This window comes from Micropterus dolomieu, linkage group LG11 (genome assembly GCF_021292245.1).
Source record: "Micropterus dolomieu isolate WLL.071019.BEF.003 ecotype Adirondacks linkage group LG11, ASM2129224v1, whole genome shotgun sequence".
NCBI classification, from domain to species: domain Eukaryota; kingdom Metazoa; phylum Chordata; class Actinopteri; order Centrarchiformes; family Centrarchidae; genus Micropterus; species Micropterus dolomieu.
Window position 1 is genome coordinate 1,721,178 of NC_060160.1, and position 16,479 is coordinate 1,737,656.

The following is a 16,479-nucleotide window of genomic DNA, read 5'->3' on the forward strand; positions in this document are numbered from 1 at the left end:
GCCAGGGTCACTTAACCCAATAAATAAATAAATAAAAAACCCCTGTCACCCTTACCTCCAGCTGTATACACCAATCAGCCTTAACATTAAAATCACCTGCTGGTCATAATGTAGGCTTGACCCATCGAGGCATGGACTCCACTGTGGATGCACTGTGTGTTCTGACACCTTTCTATCAGAACCAGCATCAACTTTAGCAGCTCGTATGTTGGTTCGGACCACATGGGCCAGCCTTCGCTCCCTACATGCATCAGTGGGCCTTGGCCTTACGTGACCTTGCCGCTGGTTCAGCGCCTTGGACCACTTCTGATAGGTACTAACCTCTGCAGACTGGCCATCACAATTTGGCCCTTTGTCAAAGTCGCTCAAATTCTTACGCTTGCCCATTTTTCCTGCTTCTAACGCATCAACTCTGAGGTCACAATGTTCACCTGATGCCTAATATATCCCACCCACTGGCAGGTGCAATAGTAATGACACATACGGAGAGAGAGAGAAAACAGAAAGAGCCTGGAAACGCCGCTGTGTTTGCAGCAGAGGTGAGCGTGTGTGCTGAAAAGAGAACTGAAGGGAAAGGGAGCCAATTCAAGTAGGCTAGTGAGTAAACACTAAAATAAGGTGGAGAATGAATGAAGTATAATTAAAATAGTTAAATAAGAAAATACTAGGCTGCAAGAAATAGAAATATATTCCACTAGCATCAACCACCAGTTCATAAGTCATAAGTGGTTAGAGATGATAGAGAGTGAAAAGCCACATTTTCTATCCTGGAAAACATTCATAGTGTTTCACTCAGCTGTACACCTGAGAAGTGCCAGATATATTCTTAACAAATACTTTAACTTTATAATGATGTGGTAATAATTGGTGTTATATTTCCATACCAGAATCATCCTGCTGATAAAGAGGAAAATTTCTAGTGATCAGTTATTAGAAATATCTGCACATCCTATGATCGATCGCATTTGAATTTTCTCCGCAGCCATGATATAAGACAGTTCAACTCAAGTCTAATCACAGTTTTAAATTCATACACCAGTCGAAAAGTTGCTTAGCTATGAGAACTTTGCAACATGCTGAAACTGTAGAAAGGCCAGTAAACAAGCGTAGGAGTCATTTGTCTTAATTTTACCTTTTAATTCCTAAGAGAGCCAGAACAATCATCAAAAATAATAAATGCTCTGATTTTATATTTTACTTGTCACACTTAATGAGGAGAGTGGGCCTGAGTGGGTTTTCACACTTGTACAATGTACCATGAGTAATAATTTTTAACGGTTCTGAGGCCAATGTTTTATGACTGCGTGGAACAACGCACACACTGCATTGCATGTAATCCTTCCACTCCCTGTGGATCATCTCTTATTTAATTCATCAGTAGTGGAGGATTGATTGGTTATTTATCCATTGAAATGACTCTTAACCACCAGTCAACATGAAAACTGCCTAATAAACTGGCTTCTCTTCTCCGTTAACCTGAATGGGTTGTAACTCATTCTTGATTTCTGGTTCTTTCATTAGTTTCCTCCTCATTGTGAACATATACATGTTAAAGTCACGTTTACTATGATACCTGATAGAGGTCATGGGTCAAAAGCTTCTGAAAAATGGAGCCAATAGCATGGGGGGGGAGTTACCTCTCTGTACTACCCATCTTTTCTCCACAGGTGTGTGAAGATGTGGTTGTTGAGATCAGAACTCACTTCGAGCTCTACACTCTGTTTTTGGAAAAAGAAACCTTGGCCACAGCAATTTTAAATGCAGATGGTCAAATAAACTGCAGAATGTACCTTTAAAAGCAGAGAGTGCATGAGCTGCTGCCTTATACCAACAGTGTGTGTCACTGTAAAGACTTGCTGCTCTTTGAATAGTCCTTGATGGTTCATCAGTAGAACCCAGTCTGCCCTGTACAGGGCGGTAGCATCAGATGACACCTGCAGCAGACATTGATTGACCTTCCAGCTCCTGGTTTCGTCTGACTTTGGCTCAGCCAGTCGGGTTTTGCCTCTCAGGGAGGCTCTGAGGTCACACTGACAACAGTTTGCAGTCTACATATCAGGGGATCTAAACTCTGAGGGCGTTTTTCAAATTCTTTGCTCCTTGAAGGGGCTTTATAACTGCGGTGACTTGGAGCAGAAGGTGAGTCAGAGGGACTATCACAGCTCACACGCCGTGGGACTCGTGGTAATCACAGCTTGGCCCAATTTTCTCCACTGTCAGCAATTATACTTGAGGAGGACCAATCTATCAATCCTGGCACCTGCTTGATTCAATTATCCCCATGCTACTCGTCTGACTGCAGGCTCCACACTTTTGGCTCCGGCATAAATTACGAGCGCAGAAATTAAAAAATTATAATAAAAATAGGAGTGATTGCCTCCTTTAGAGGCTTTTCACTGTGGGAACGAATGGGAGATTGGGTTCATAAACGAATGAGCGGGGAAGAGATTCACCGTGAGGATGATTACAACGGGCGATAATTATGGAAATGGTGTGTGAATCACTACACACCCGAACCCCCGGGTGATTTACACAGCACACATAAAATAGATGAAGCTGATATTAATTATTTATGGCTGAGTGTAATGTTGCGAAATTCATCGCTGGTAATGTTTTTAGTGGGGGGGGGGGGGGGGGGGGGGGGGGTTTAAACCCTACACTAACAAAAGTGACAATCAGTGTGCTTAAATAATAATAATAATAATAATATATAAATAATATTCACACATACTGTATATCCACAAGCATCTTCTCACACACACACACACACGCAGATACAATAATCCATACAGACACATACTGTGCACTAATCTGCAAATATGCACCGGTATAAAAACACAGCAGATACTTAAACAACAGTGCATATGCAGAGAAGGTAAGGTCTAGTAAGGTGTTAATCCACCACAAACCACCAGACCAGATTCAATGCTCCCTCACAGTAATTCTCTAAAATCTCAGGGGTGGTGATGGAGCAGTGGATAAGACACATGCCTTTGGTTTGAATCCACTGTGAGACACCAATGTGTCCCTGAGCAAGACACTTAACCCCTCGTTGCTCCAGAGGCGTGCGACGTCTGACATATATAGCAAGTAGTAAGTCGCTTTGGATAAAAGCGTCAGCTAAATGAATAAATGCAAACTTTACTGGAGGCATGTATACCTACTCTTCCAAAAGATAGTCCTTCATTTGGTGTTGTGATGATGGTGGTGGAGAGATACCAGTCCAGATCCTCCCGCAGGTGTTTGAACTTGGTTGGGATCTTTAGAGTGTGAAGGTTGTAGCATATGATTCAGATCCTTTCAATACCAGTCTTTGAGCCCTCTGGTTTTGTGGATGGGGACATTTTAAAAAGAGACTCCTCCCACTCAGAATAATGTTGTATTGATTTGCAGTGGACCTACCCTCTAATGGCAACTGACAATAGCACTGCTTCAAATATAAAAAACATATATAAATGTACCCAGCAGCTGGCTCAATATTTTCAATGTCATGGGGTTGGCCAACATCATACAGAGTGGCAACTAAGGATCAGAAGATAACTATATCATATCACTCAAACTGGACTTCCTGGATCACATTTAATCGTCTTGCTGATACCTGAAACAACACATACCACTTTTTATATAGTGCTGTTGCAAGAGCAATAAGGCAATGTGTGGCAGTAATTCAAGCGTGTCAATTCAGATCCAAACCTACATGGCCATGTGTGAAAAAGTGATTGCCCCCCTGTTAAAAAATAAATCATCTGTGATTTATCACATCTTTGGAAAGCTGAGTTCAATTTCTCTTGCCAAACCCAGGCCTGATTACTGCCACACCTGTTCTCAATCATGAAATCACTTAAATAGGATCTGCCTGACAAAGTGAAGTAGACCAGCGATCATGCAGCGATCCAAAGAAAATCAGGAACAAATGAGAAACAGAGTAATTGAGATTTATCAGTCTGGAAAAGGTCACAAAGCCATTTCTAAAGGTTTGGGACTCCAGCGAACCACAGTGAGAGTCAAATGGCGAAAACATGGAACAGTGGTGAACCTTCCCTGGAGTGGCCGACCAAAAAAAAAAAAAGAGTGCAGCAAAAACTCATCCAAGAGTCCGGCCCAGCTGCTTTGCGGGGGTTTTGCCTCCTGAACAGTCTGTTGACATCCCTCTCTGAGACTGAGAAAGAGGGGGAGAGGGTGGAGCTGGCCCCCTTTGAAGAGGAGGAGGAGAGGATGGTGGGCTGGGACTGGAGCCGAGTGGAGGAGTCACGGGGGATGGTGTCCGATTGTCTCTTGAAGCAGCAGTAGAACTGGTTCAGCTCATTTGAGAGAGGCAAGAGTCGTCTGATGGAGTGGGGGGCTTTGGTTTGTAATTTGTGATCGGTCTGAATCCCCTCCAGACAGAAGTGCCGTCGTTTGCAGAGAACTGGTCCTTTATCCTCTCTGAGTACAGTAGTTTAGCATATCGCACCCACTTGCTAAACCTGTACTTTGACGCCCTGTACCCGGCCCTGTCTCCACTCCTATATGCCTTCTCCTTTTACAACTTTAGCTGTTAGACCTTAGCCGTGAACCAGGGTTTGTCATTGTTATAACTCACCCTGGTCCATGTTTGTACACAGCTGTCCTCACAGGAAACTGATGTAGGACGTCACAGCCTCTGTAAACTCATCCAGACTGTTGGTAGCAGTCCTGAAAACATCCCAGTCAGTGCAGTCCAAACACGGCTGAAGATCCTCGACAGCTTCACCGGTCCTTTTCTTTAATGTCCTCACCACAGGCTTGCAGAGCTTTAATTTCTGCCTGTATGCAGGAATCAGGAGGACCATGACGTGATCGGAGTAACCCAGTGCAGCGGGGGGACGGCGTGATAGGCATTGCTTACTGTGATGTAGCAGTGATCCCAAATGTAATCTTCTCTGGTTGGACACTTTATAAACTGTCTTTGTTTGGGGAGTTCTTGGCTGAGGGTTCCCCTGTTAAGCCTAGTTCACACTACACGATTGTGTGCTGCGTTACGGCTGTGCCACTGTTTTGACCCCTCCTTAGCCCTGCGTCTACTCACACTGGAAGCGTTTCAACAGTGGAGTGTTTAGCCTGACCCACGTTGTTGACTTGTCATTTATTTGTCATTTTGTGTGCTTCTGCTACCGATCACAGATGTGTTCACAGCTCTGTGAACCGTATCGTATATCAACAATAAACACATTTAAAACAGACTTCTCACCCATGGTAAAAGCACAAAAATCAAGGACAACTTACCAAATCAACTAAATCTAAACAATTCAGCAAAATCGGGCAGGCAAACCAGCTGTGATAGGTAGCAGAAGCACACAAAAAAACAAACAATTCAACAAGGTGGGGAAGGCTAAATGCTCCGCTGCTGAAACGCTTCCAGTGTGAGTTGAGACGTCCGGGTCAATACTGCGGTGCAGCCGTCACGCGGCACACACGCCGCCTGTGTGGGCCCGGCGTTATAACAAACAACAGCTGTTTCGTGTGGAGGTTCGCGTCATTTCCCATTTCACGTGTGTTTTCTTGAAAAAACGTGGTTTGGAGACAGCCGCTGTCAGCTGTGTGACCCTCAGTCACGTAGTGTGAACGCCACAAAGACTTGTGTAGTGTGAATGGCACGGCCATTGGTCGACGGTGAAAGTCATGTAGTCTGCAGGAGCTTTTAAAGTCACCAAGAACAATAACAAGGGAGTCCGGGTTTGTCTGCTCCACACACAGTATCCGGTCGGCAAGCATGCGCTGTGCGTCGTGCACGTTGGCCTGCGGTGGAAACACCAACCAGAGTGAATGAAGCAAACTCGCGGAGGGAGTAAAAGGGTTTACAGGTAATGATAAAAAATTCCAGATCAGGAGAACAGTGCTGGTGAATCACTGTCACGTCAGTACACCAGCCATTGTTAATATAAAAACAGATACCTCCACCTTTTGTTTTGCCAGAAAACACTGTCGCCGTCCACTCTGTTGAGTTGGAATCCAGCCAGCTGCAGCGTGAGTCCAGTATTGATCCACACAGCCACGTCTCCGTGAAGCACAGAACAGAAGATGAATAAAAGTCTCTGTTTTTCCCCAGCAGTAGCTGAAGTTTGTCTAGTTTGTTGCACAGTGGGCGCACGTTGGAGAGAAATAATGACTGTAGCGGTGTGCGGAGTCCTCGCTGTTGGAAACGCACGAATGACCCGGCAAATTTACCTCAGCTCGTTTATAAATCTGCTGGTGTTGTTCCCCTGATGTTCATGAGCTCATCTCTGGTGAAAGAGCTCCGGGAATTACAGCCAAAAACGATGTTAAGCCACACAAAAACAAAACAAACGCATGATTGCAGTTGTTGCTGCTAAGCGTGGCCCAACCAGTTATTAGGTTTAAATCACTTTTCACACAGGGCCATGTAGGTTTGTTTTTTTCCCCCCCTTTAAAGGAGACCTATCAAACTGCTTTTCCAGACCTATATTATAGTTCTGTGACTCCTGTATGGCAGCTTTGCATGATTCAAAGATCAAACTATTGCACCATCAACTGACCCCGCCCTTACCCATGCGTGGGGAGGTGCCACTCCTGTCGCCTAGCAACCTTCACAGCTACGGTCCACTGGCATGGAGACTAATATTTTAATTTTAATATTTTACCACTTAATAGAGGAACTAGAGGTACTTCACCCCCGGCGCCCCCGCATGATGTATCTCAGGCTGAGAGAGGACCCTGGCCAGGTAAATACGGGGGAAAGGAACTAAGAAACGTTACATTTTATATGTATTTAGGTATTATAGGCTTCCTAAAGCTAACAGTGATGTTAACCACAGTTAATGTAGTTTATTGCTACTGCCATTTCACTTTAACAACATAATTTCATATTTAAAGAAAACCTAACCTTACTTTAATATTAAAATATTGACAGTGTTTTTGTCATTGATCAGCTAAAGCAAGTTGAGTAGTTAGATATACAAGCCTTATCTAACTAAGCTCTCTACATTTCATAACAGTTGTTCTTCTCCTTGTATCCCTAAACCAGCCCCGGCCCCTGTACTGCAGGATAAATTTGAGTGTGCCTGTGCTGGACAGGGTTTTTTAGCCAGCAGGACACACGGCTGGATTTCCGGTTGAGCAGGGAGGCCCTGGGAGTGCGACTGAGACACAGATGGGGTGCCACGATTGAGACCCTGGTGTTTCTCTTCTGGCTGGCAAGTAGGGCATCGTACAGGGTGGTCTCCAGAGTGTTTGCAATGCCTCGATCCACTGTCCACCGCTTCGTCCACAGAGTCACTGAGGAGGTGGTGGCCATTTGCCACAAGGTCATACACCTACCGAAGACCCAGGTTGAGTTACAACTGATATCCCGTGTGTTTGCTGGGCTGGTAGGACACAGAGCCTTTTTTAAAGCAGCTGGAGAAATCGACGGCTGCCATGTCCGCATCAAGCCACCGAGCGGCCCTGATGGTCAGTGCTACAGGAAAAGGAAACTGTTTCCATCCATCATCCTGCAGGCTGTCTGTGACCATCAGGGCCGCTTCATTGACACCTACGTGGGCCGGCCTGGGTCGGTCCACGACTCCAGAGTGCTCCGCTACAGCCCACTGTACAGGAGTTCACTCTACCCTCCTCCAGGGCATTTCATCCTTGCAGACGGAGGGTACCCGTGCCTCCAACACCCACTCCCCCCCCTCATCACTCCCTACAAGAGGCCAATACAAGGTGTGGGAGCCCAGCGCTTCAACAGCCATCACTCCAGGGCACGCTCCATTATAGAGCGTGACCATAGAGCGTGAAGACCAGGTTCCGGGCCATCTTCCTGCAATCGCCTCCAGCGCACCACACCTTTGTACTTCGAGTGAGTATTTTTTTAAATTATACTAATGAGTAAATCAACAGACTGATTTGTCAAAAAAAAATTTAATATATTTTTAACCATTTCAGGTCATAACAGCATGAGCCATCCTCCACAACATCTGCCTTGGGGCTGGTGACATTGTGGCCCCAGAGGAGGAGCATGAGGAGGACGAGGCAGAGGATGAGGGGGAGAACGGTTTGGAGACGGTCAGCGGTGTTTCCTGGCGTGACCAGCTGTCTGCAGAGGTGTCTGCCCTGGAGGAGGTGCCCCCTGACCAGCAATATTTTTAACAAGCAAGTAAAAGATCAGTAAATTCCTATTCATATCCTAACAATTTTGCCTGTTGCCTATTTTGTCCAAATTAGATTGTGAATTAGTATTTTGTGTGCACAGCTTATTATTCTTGCCTCTTACTAGAACATCTTAGTGACATGGCAGCCGTCGATTGAACCAGCCCTGCAAACCCACTGATGGACGACGCGGTGGACAGTGGAGAGACACCTGCAACACACTCTGGAGACCACCCCAGATGATGTCCTGCTGACCAGGGTCTTTATTGTGGCAGCCCATCCAGGTCCAGCAGCATCACCAGGGTTTCCCTGCTCAGCAGAATAAATGTTGTAAATGTGAAAAATATATATATATACATATATAATTATTTAAGGATTTATTTTTTGGCAAGTCTCTGTGCTCTCCTCTCCTCTGCCTCTCTCTGCAGCCTCATGTCCTTCCTTTCTGTCCCTCTTTCTCTTTCTCAGCTGGCTCTCCTCCTCCTCCTCTTCCTCCTCCTCCTCCTGGTCACCCACTGCACTACTTGGCCCTGGTGTGTCCTCCGGGATAGAGGCAATTACGACAGGTGGGGTGGTGGAATGCCTCTGTCCCAACACCTCATCCATGAGGACAAACCAGGGCCAAGTTGCAGCAGTGGGCTTCCCCCCCTACACCCTCTCCTGACCCTGGACACTTGCAATCCTAAGGCACAGGAAATCAATCATGGTAAATAACAACAGCAGAAAAACAAATTTCAGCAACGGTGTTTATTAACGTGCATGACAGGCCCATTTTCTCCAAAATTGTCCTAATCAACAGAAATAGCAATTTTGTGAAGACTGGAAAAGGTGCCAGGGCAGGACAGAGACACAAAAACACAACAAAGGGCTGCCCATCTACTAGTTGTCTTATTGTTACAGGCTTTGTATAGGATGGGGGCTCATTTAACTGTAACTTTAAGTACAAGATGATTAAATGCAGATATTTCAAAAGGGCTATTGATACTTTAATTACCTCCAAGCCACGTTGGCAGAAATTTTTGCCCCGGTGAAGAGGTGATCGCTCTCCCCCCTCAGTTTAATGAACAGGGCAGTTTGCTCCTTGCTGTCTACAACAAAACGACATGTTCAAGTAAGTTTTTTGCATCACATCACCAAACAGTAAGCAGCATAAATCGCAAAATAACATAGTTACATTAACCATGTACTATATCCCAAGCTTTTTGTAACCGTTACTACCATTAACTGTCTGAAAACCAAGCAGGGTTCACAACCCGTCTAACGTTAAATTACGTGGTAACGTTATTGTCAAGTACATAATATGAAGTATAATTGATGTATAATATCGCGACAATCTTGGTAAGACGCAGGTCTGACTCTGAACCTCTTCGAGTGAGAAGTGAAGACGTTAAAGGCTTTATTTTTTAGGTTGTAACTTGCCCAGCTGAGTTTAACTTAACGTTAACCTGTTGACTAACGGGTGTCTGTTTTCAACAGGTTAACACATCAATAACCTCAGGTAACGTTAGCTGGCCAGTTGATCACTTAACTCACGTTAACTTCTTCCACAAAACTATTCTTTAAACGACACATTGCGCTTTTATGCCTCTTGTTAATTTTACATTTGTGTAGTTGACTTTTGAAGTGAGTTGAAATCCAATACTTACATTTATAGGTAAAATCCGGAGGGACGAAAAGAAGGCCGCATTTGAAGGAGCCTTCGAAATGGGACAGCCTAGTCGCATCGACAGTGACGTATTCGGTCTTCAAATGCAGCCTTCGAAGGATGCGGTCCCTGAATTGAGACACAGCTACAGAGCGTTCAGAACAGGAGGAAACCTGAGGTTTTTGCTGACAGGGATTTCTTTTAAATGATTTATCTTCATTTTTTGAAGCTTTGGCCATGTTTAACATGAACATCCAACATTGTAACATTGTAGATAAGTCATAAAATGTGGAAAAGCATAATAGGTCTCCTTTAATAATAAAAACCTTCATTTAAAAACTGCATTTTGTGTTTACTTGTGTTATCTTTGTCTAATATTTGTTTGATGATCTGAAACATTTCAGTGTGACAAACGTGCAAAAAAATAAGAAATCAGGAAGGGGGCAAACACTTTTTCCTTTTCCATTGTCACTTGTCTGGACAAAAAAAGTTTTAATGAACACAGATGCCCCCGGTACCGATCGTCAAAACCGCTGACTTACTTTTGCCTTGTATGTCGTTTTAAGTACAAAAATCAGCTGATTTGTTGCTATGATTATGCATCTTGATTATTGCAATACCTCTCTCGCCTTTTTTCAGAGCAGGGGAAGTGTCGCTTTCGAACACAGTCTTTTTTGCTATTTGCTGGCCGACCTGTAGGAGCTACATAGACATCCAGGGTATCAAATGAAAGTTTTGCTCAGGCCGGATCGATTAATGCCCCCCCCCATCACTGTGGGATGTTCCGGTGTCAAGCTATAGGTCTGTAAAGCATGAGTGTGCTTTTGGTGACAGGAATGTCGATGAATATTCACTGTTTTTATCAATATTTCAATGTTATGTTATTTGAAACGTGGTTGTATGGACATAATTAGTGTTTTAAAGATAACTCCCAATAAAAGTCAACATTTAAACAGTGAATATTGCCAAAACATGGACAATCGCCTGGTATATTTTGAAAATATTGTATGATAACTGTTGTATTTTTGTTTATTTTCATCATATTTACAGTTACAACTGCATTCCAGGTGTATTAAAATATATTCAGTTGCATTATAATCTATCTTATGATGGTTTTGATGGTTTATTGCATTAAAATATAGCTTTTTTACCAGGAGAGTATGAAATTATCCTATTTTTTCTTTATTGCATCTCCATTTACTCTGTCATCGTAAAATAAATATTAAAGTTAATTTACAAAGGATCTGCTGACCTTTCAAAGGAGACCAGAATTAAGCATCTAGGCCAAATGGTTGAGGGGTTATTCCTGATTTATTTTGGGTTTGTTATATTAGGCGTTTTTCCTGGACAGGGGTGCATGTTGAAAACAAGTTAACTTAGAAAATCCACACTGTTTTCATGCATTTTTCAACTTTAATTTCATCAACACCGTTATGTATTTTCATAACTAATAAGGCCAACAGTTGCAAGAATCTCTCCAGTTATGTGCTCCTTCAACTGATGTAATAACAAACTCCCCAAAATAGAAGTCACAAAGTTTTCATTCGACAGTGGCAATATACTCTCACAGCGTGCGCTCTTGCTCTTTCTGCGGTTGCCATGTGAACAAGTTAAGCGAGGCAGGTCAGGGTGAAAGAGGACTGAGGTTCATCATCTCTCTGCTGGTAAACGTCTGGCTAAAAGACTTTCCTGACAGCCTTCACCCAGCCTGCGGAGACAGAGCGGACATCTATCTGCCCATCTAGCCATCCACCTGATAGCTGATATCTTTTCTCTTGTCTGGGAATCACAGTATTTGACAGGTAACAGAGTAACCGGTAACAGAGTGTGATCTGGGGCCAGTTAATTTCCTGCCGTGGTCAGATCAGCATGTCAGGGTGTCAGAGAGAGCTGTGAGCGCAGCAGAAAGGGTTCATTAACGGTCGTGCCAGTCAATCCTTACGGGAAATGGGATTTTAAAGAAACAAGAAGGATCCTATAAGTTGTCTGAATCTAACAACGAGTATTAACATGCACAGATCTTCCTCAGTTGGGGCTTAAATGCCTTAACAAACCTACTTTTCTCACAACTACAACACCAACTGAAGTTGTTCTGAGCCTGTGAAAATATATTTTATGGCTCTAGAGGAGCTTTGTGAAGCCTGAGCTAATCACTTAAGTGAGGATTGAGTATCTGAGCTTAAACTTGGAAATAACAAATTCATCACAGACATTCTGCTTTGGGTGCAGTGTTTGAAAGATGTGGGCTTTTTACCAGGCAGTGAGAATATGACAAAAGAAAATCGAGTTGCATTATGGGTAATATAAGATCTGGGGTTTTGTAAGCTTGACCCATTCTAGGGTCTATAAGGCCGGGCTCAATAAACCATGCTATGTTAAGTCTTCATCAGTCTCCAAAACGTCTTCACCCTTGATCCTGGCTCACAATAACATAATTTCCCCAACTTTATGAAAGTGCAATGCAAATGATGGTCACCTAATCACAGGGCTGGTGGTTTGGTTCCTGACTCCTCGTGTCCAAGTGTCCTTGAGCAGAAAAACTAAACCTCAATTGCTCCTGATGGCCTGGCAGGCATCCTACTATGTTTTAAAAGAGCTATATAAATGTATTGCGTAACAATTTTACAGAGCATGAATGAATGAATTCAAGGTTTGATGCATACTTTTAGAAAGGCAACCACGAATAACCAAGGGTTGAGCCGCATCCTGGTTCAGGGGCTGGATCTTTCGAATGTAATGCCAGTGACTGATGGCCACCTCAACCTAAAAGCTTAAATAAATATGATGTGGTCCCATACCATCTCCAGTCTTTACCAGACACTGCCAGCAGTGTCTGAATGCTGCATTGACTGCTCACAATACAATGGATTGTGGGATACTTTGAGCTTGTTGTGTCCTCTAAACTCCAGCAAAGACTGGCTCGGCTTATATAAACACAGACAGAACCAGAGCCTGCTGGCTTGGTAGTGTTTATAACATTTTTGACAAATAAGCACATAATTAGACTAGTTATATTTGCTTTCTATGGTTTATCTCGAGGCAATATGACGCTGAACACCATTTCTCTTCCACAATTGCATTGGCTGCACATGCAACAGGAAAGAAAAGTAGATTTGTAGAGTGAATAACATCTGAGTGCGTGTCCTCTACTTTGCTCGCAGCATCTCGCTGACAAGATCCGTGTTTGGCAAACCACTTTGCTCAAAGACCTTGTGGTGAAAACACTGCAAGGAAAGCAGGAAAATTATACTCCTACGTTTACATTTATTATTCAGTGTGCCAAGGTGCCCAGCGTGCACACTCCGCCATGTTTAGCATTCAGTTACGAACAACAGCGTGACTTTCTAAAGCTGCTGAGGAGAGAATGGCATTGTAATTAAAGAGAATAAGAGACTATGAGACCGTGAATGGTAATGCAACCTCCAGAGGACAGAGCGATGAATGCAGATACAGTCGGGAAATTCACAACCAAGCAAGCACTTAGAGTATAAAAGGCACAAAGCAAACTGACACAAAGTTCTCAAAGTAAGAATGGCAATTGCAAGTCACGGGTCCCTGGCCGAGCTGGGAATGTGGGTGGACTAAGTAAACAAATAACACTGCTCAAAATCTGAAGTGTGGTGCTGAGTGTCCAACTACAGAAAACTGTACTTGTAGCTCCCAGAAGTAAATGTGAGGATGAGTATGAATGTAAAGCAGGGTACTGCCTAAAAACAGAAAACGTGCTCGGAATACGTTGGAGATAAAGTTTTGGGGGGAAAAAAGAGACACAGTTCAAGCAGATCAGATACCCCAAAACAAATAAAGAATACCAAACAACTAAACATTTGCAGGCATGTATGTTTAAATGCATTCACCAGAGCCATTTCCATTAAATACAAGTTAAACCTTAAAGGTTCTTCTTAAACGTCTCATTTTGTGCGTGCATAAAAACACTCTTAAGGCTTGTGCAGACTACACAACTTTCAGCGTTGGCCGATCCCGACCAATCCAATATGTTAAGGCTGTGTGTATCACAGTCTTGTCGTCTTCCTCTGAGCCATAGAGCTGCCCAAAAACACATCAGTGAGCCTCACTGCTGCACTGGGTGACATGTTACTTCATCACTCAGTCCAATATACACCATCCTGCTGCCCGAAATACTCACTAGGAATGTGGATTCATCCGCCGCTGAAAATAGTCCCCAACTAATGCACCATTTCTTCCTGTTTGTGTAACATTTGCTAAAAACTACAGTGAGCAGCTGTTATAGGTAATCTAACCTTTTTCCAAAATTAAACTATATATTTGTGAGTAAAGATTAATGTCTTCAGTGGAGCTACCCTCAGGGTTGGGTTTTGGCCTTTTCATGGAACTTATTGTCCACTCTCACACACTTAAAACACTTTGTTGCCATCCTTCCCTCTGCCATCAGTGAGAATACATCATATAAAAACAATAAATAAATGGACTTGTATTAACAAAAGGTTTGGGCTGAAAGCGCTGCGATAACAACAATAAATACATATCATAAATAAACATCATGAAGACAGCAGCGGTCATGCAAATTTGATTAAAAGAGATGACTTTGGTGACTATTAATGAATAAATAATCGTTTCTCTTTGCTATGGATACAAAAAAGGATGTGATGGGTCCTAAACTGTTAATGTGGCTTTACTCCTGGTTTGTGTGGCGACATCTCGACCAACTGTCTTTGTGGGATCTGTATAATCTTGTTTTTGTGGCCTCGCTTTTACTCCTAGGCCCTACTTTTCCATACCAGTACTTTCCACTGGACTAGTGTAAACCAACCTCAGGATTTCTTTGCTCACATCAAAGCTATTGAATTTCCTTAAAAGAAACTATCTTTGCAGCCTGAGTGTTCATAAAAAATGAAGTTGGTGTCTAGAATCATTCCTAAATATTTAAAACTATCTACATCTCTGCAGCTAGGCCCTCAATAAATACCATCTTGCTGTCGAGCTACCAGCAGGTGAAACACCATCCAATTTTGCAGGATTCACAGAGTTTACATGTGCATGTCATGCAACTTTGGCTGCAATCAAGAAGTAGCAAAAGTCCAAACATTCAAGGAATTTGAAAAACAACTTTTAGAGAAACAGTGTGGAATTTAAAAAACGTCTTCTAAAGAGGAGGTATTCTGCTCATTTCCAGGTTCAAAATCTTATTTAGGGGTTGTACCAGAACAGGTTTACATGGTGTCATTTTCAAAAAACAATATATTTTTGTCATACTGCACATTGCTACAGCTCCTCTTTTCACCTTGTGTGTTGAACCCTTGGTTTTAGCTATGGAGTGATACATCTTACCTCTACAAGATCTTTGTTGGGAGTTGCACATCTGCAGTTCCTAGTTAAAGACTACTAGCCAATCAGAATTAGAGAAGGGCGGGTTGTGAGAAGCCCATAAACACGGCGTCGGTTCGGCTGTACATGTTGCCGACCAGCTTAGCAACATGGACTGAAGCAAGAGTTTCAGAGTGGCGAGTTATTAATCTGTAACCAAAGTATCTTTCATCCATAAAGTTTTAACTGAGCTCTGTCTCTACATCACAGGAACAACTTTATGTCCACTGCCTGCCTGGAGGGTAGCTAGTGTTTGGAAGGGAGAGGAGAGCTGTGTGCTGCAGCTCACTGTTTTTCCACCGCTGTTTTTGAGGGCGTGTCGGAGTAGCCGCTTGGCGATGTGCGTTATGACGCACATTTTACTGTGTCGTCACAGGGATGAAAGGGAAACAGCTAGACTAAAGACGAGCTGTTTTCAGGCAGTTCAGAGCAGAGTTTTCTGTGGGAGATGGGAACTCCCTTTGGGCTGGAAGGTAGATAACTCAATAAAGGAGAGGGAAAAAGCCAAAAGCAGAATATGACCTCTTTAAAATTCTGTGGAGAAAGAGTGGTGGAAAACCTTTTAAAGTTTAGAAGTGGTACCATGGTGTTGCTGTCTCCAAGCAAGTTTTTCTTTAGCCCATGACTGAATTTTCTACTAAATTGTACTGAAATCTGACTGGTAGTTTATCCCGCAAACTAACAAACCACAAACGGGACAGAAAACTTGACCTCGGAGGAGGAGGTGAGGAAGTAATAGATCTGATTTCAGGGCTAGACTGTCTCCAGAATTGGACAACTTGATGTCCACAGACTTATCCTGACCCTGATGAGTCAGAGGAAGAGAGAGAGAGAGAGACAGGGGCTTGGCAAGCAGATATAATATGGGAATGTTGCGTAAAAGAGGGTGGGAGGAATAGTGAGAGGGCTTCAGAGAAAGTGAAAGGTGAGATGGAAAAGGGGAGAAATCAGAGAGAGAGAAAGAGGGATAGAATGGGATATGGAGGAAAAAGGGAGAAAAAGCGAAAGAGCAAGATGGCTCTTTATGGATTAGTGGACTAATCGCCTCGCTGTTGCTGCTGTCAGAGAGAGACCACACACAGTGCAGCCTCCCACAGGAACAGCCAAGACAATATAGAGCTCTCTCTCTCTCTCTTTCCACTCCTTCATCATCCAGTTGTTTCTGAGAGTGTGTTTCTCTCTCTCTTCAGTGCTTGCTTTCCAAACTAATCAGGGCATCTCAACACTCCGAGCTACTTCCTTCTCTTTGTGCCCCCATCTTTTCCTTCCTTCTATCCCACCTCCTCCTCTTTTCCTGTCTCCTTTTTCATTATTTCTATTATCCTTCCTTTTTATTCTCACCCACTTCTCCTTCCCTCCAGCTCCATCCCCCCCCCCCC

General features: G+C 43.4%; 1 protein-coding gene and 1 long non-coding RNA gene across 2 annotated transcripts in view; one reads left to right on the plus strand and one right to left on the minus strand.

Moving 5' to 3' along the window:
- Nucleotides 1-16,479, minus strand: part of kcnh5b (potassium voltage-gated channel, subfamily H (eag-related), member 5b) — a 1,142,829-nt gene that overhangs the window by 96,330 nt on the left and 1,030,020 nt on the right. The window lies entirely within an intron of this gene.
- On the plus strand, nt 5,832-8,459 carry LOC123978935. The gene is made up of 4 exons (XR_006827087.1): nt 5,832-6,701; nt 7,004-7,819; nt 7,906-8,116; nt 8,237-8,459. It is a non-coding gene; the product is annotated as an uncharacterized LOC123978935 (long non-coding RNA).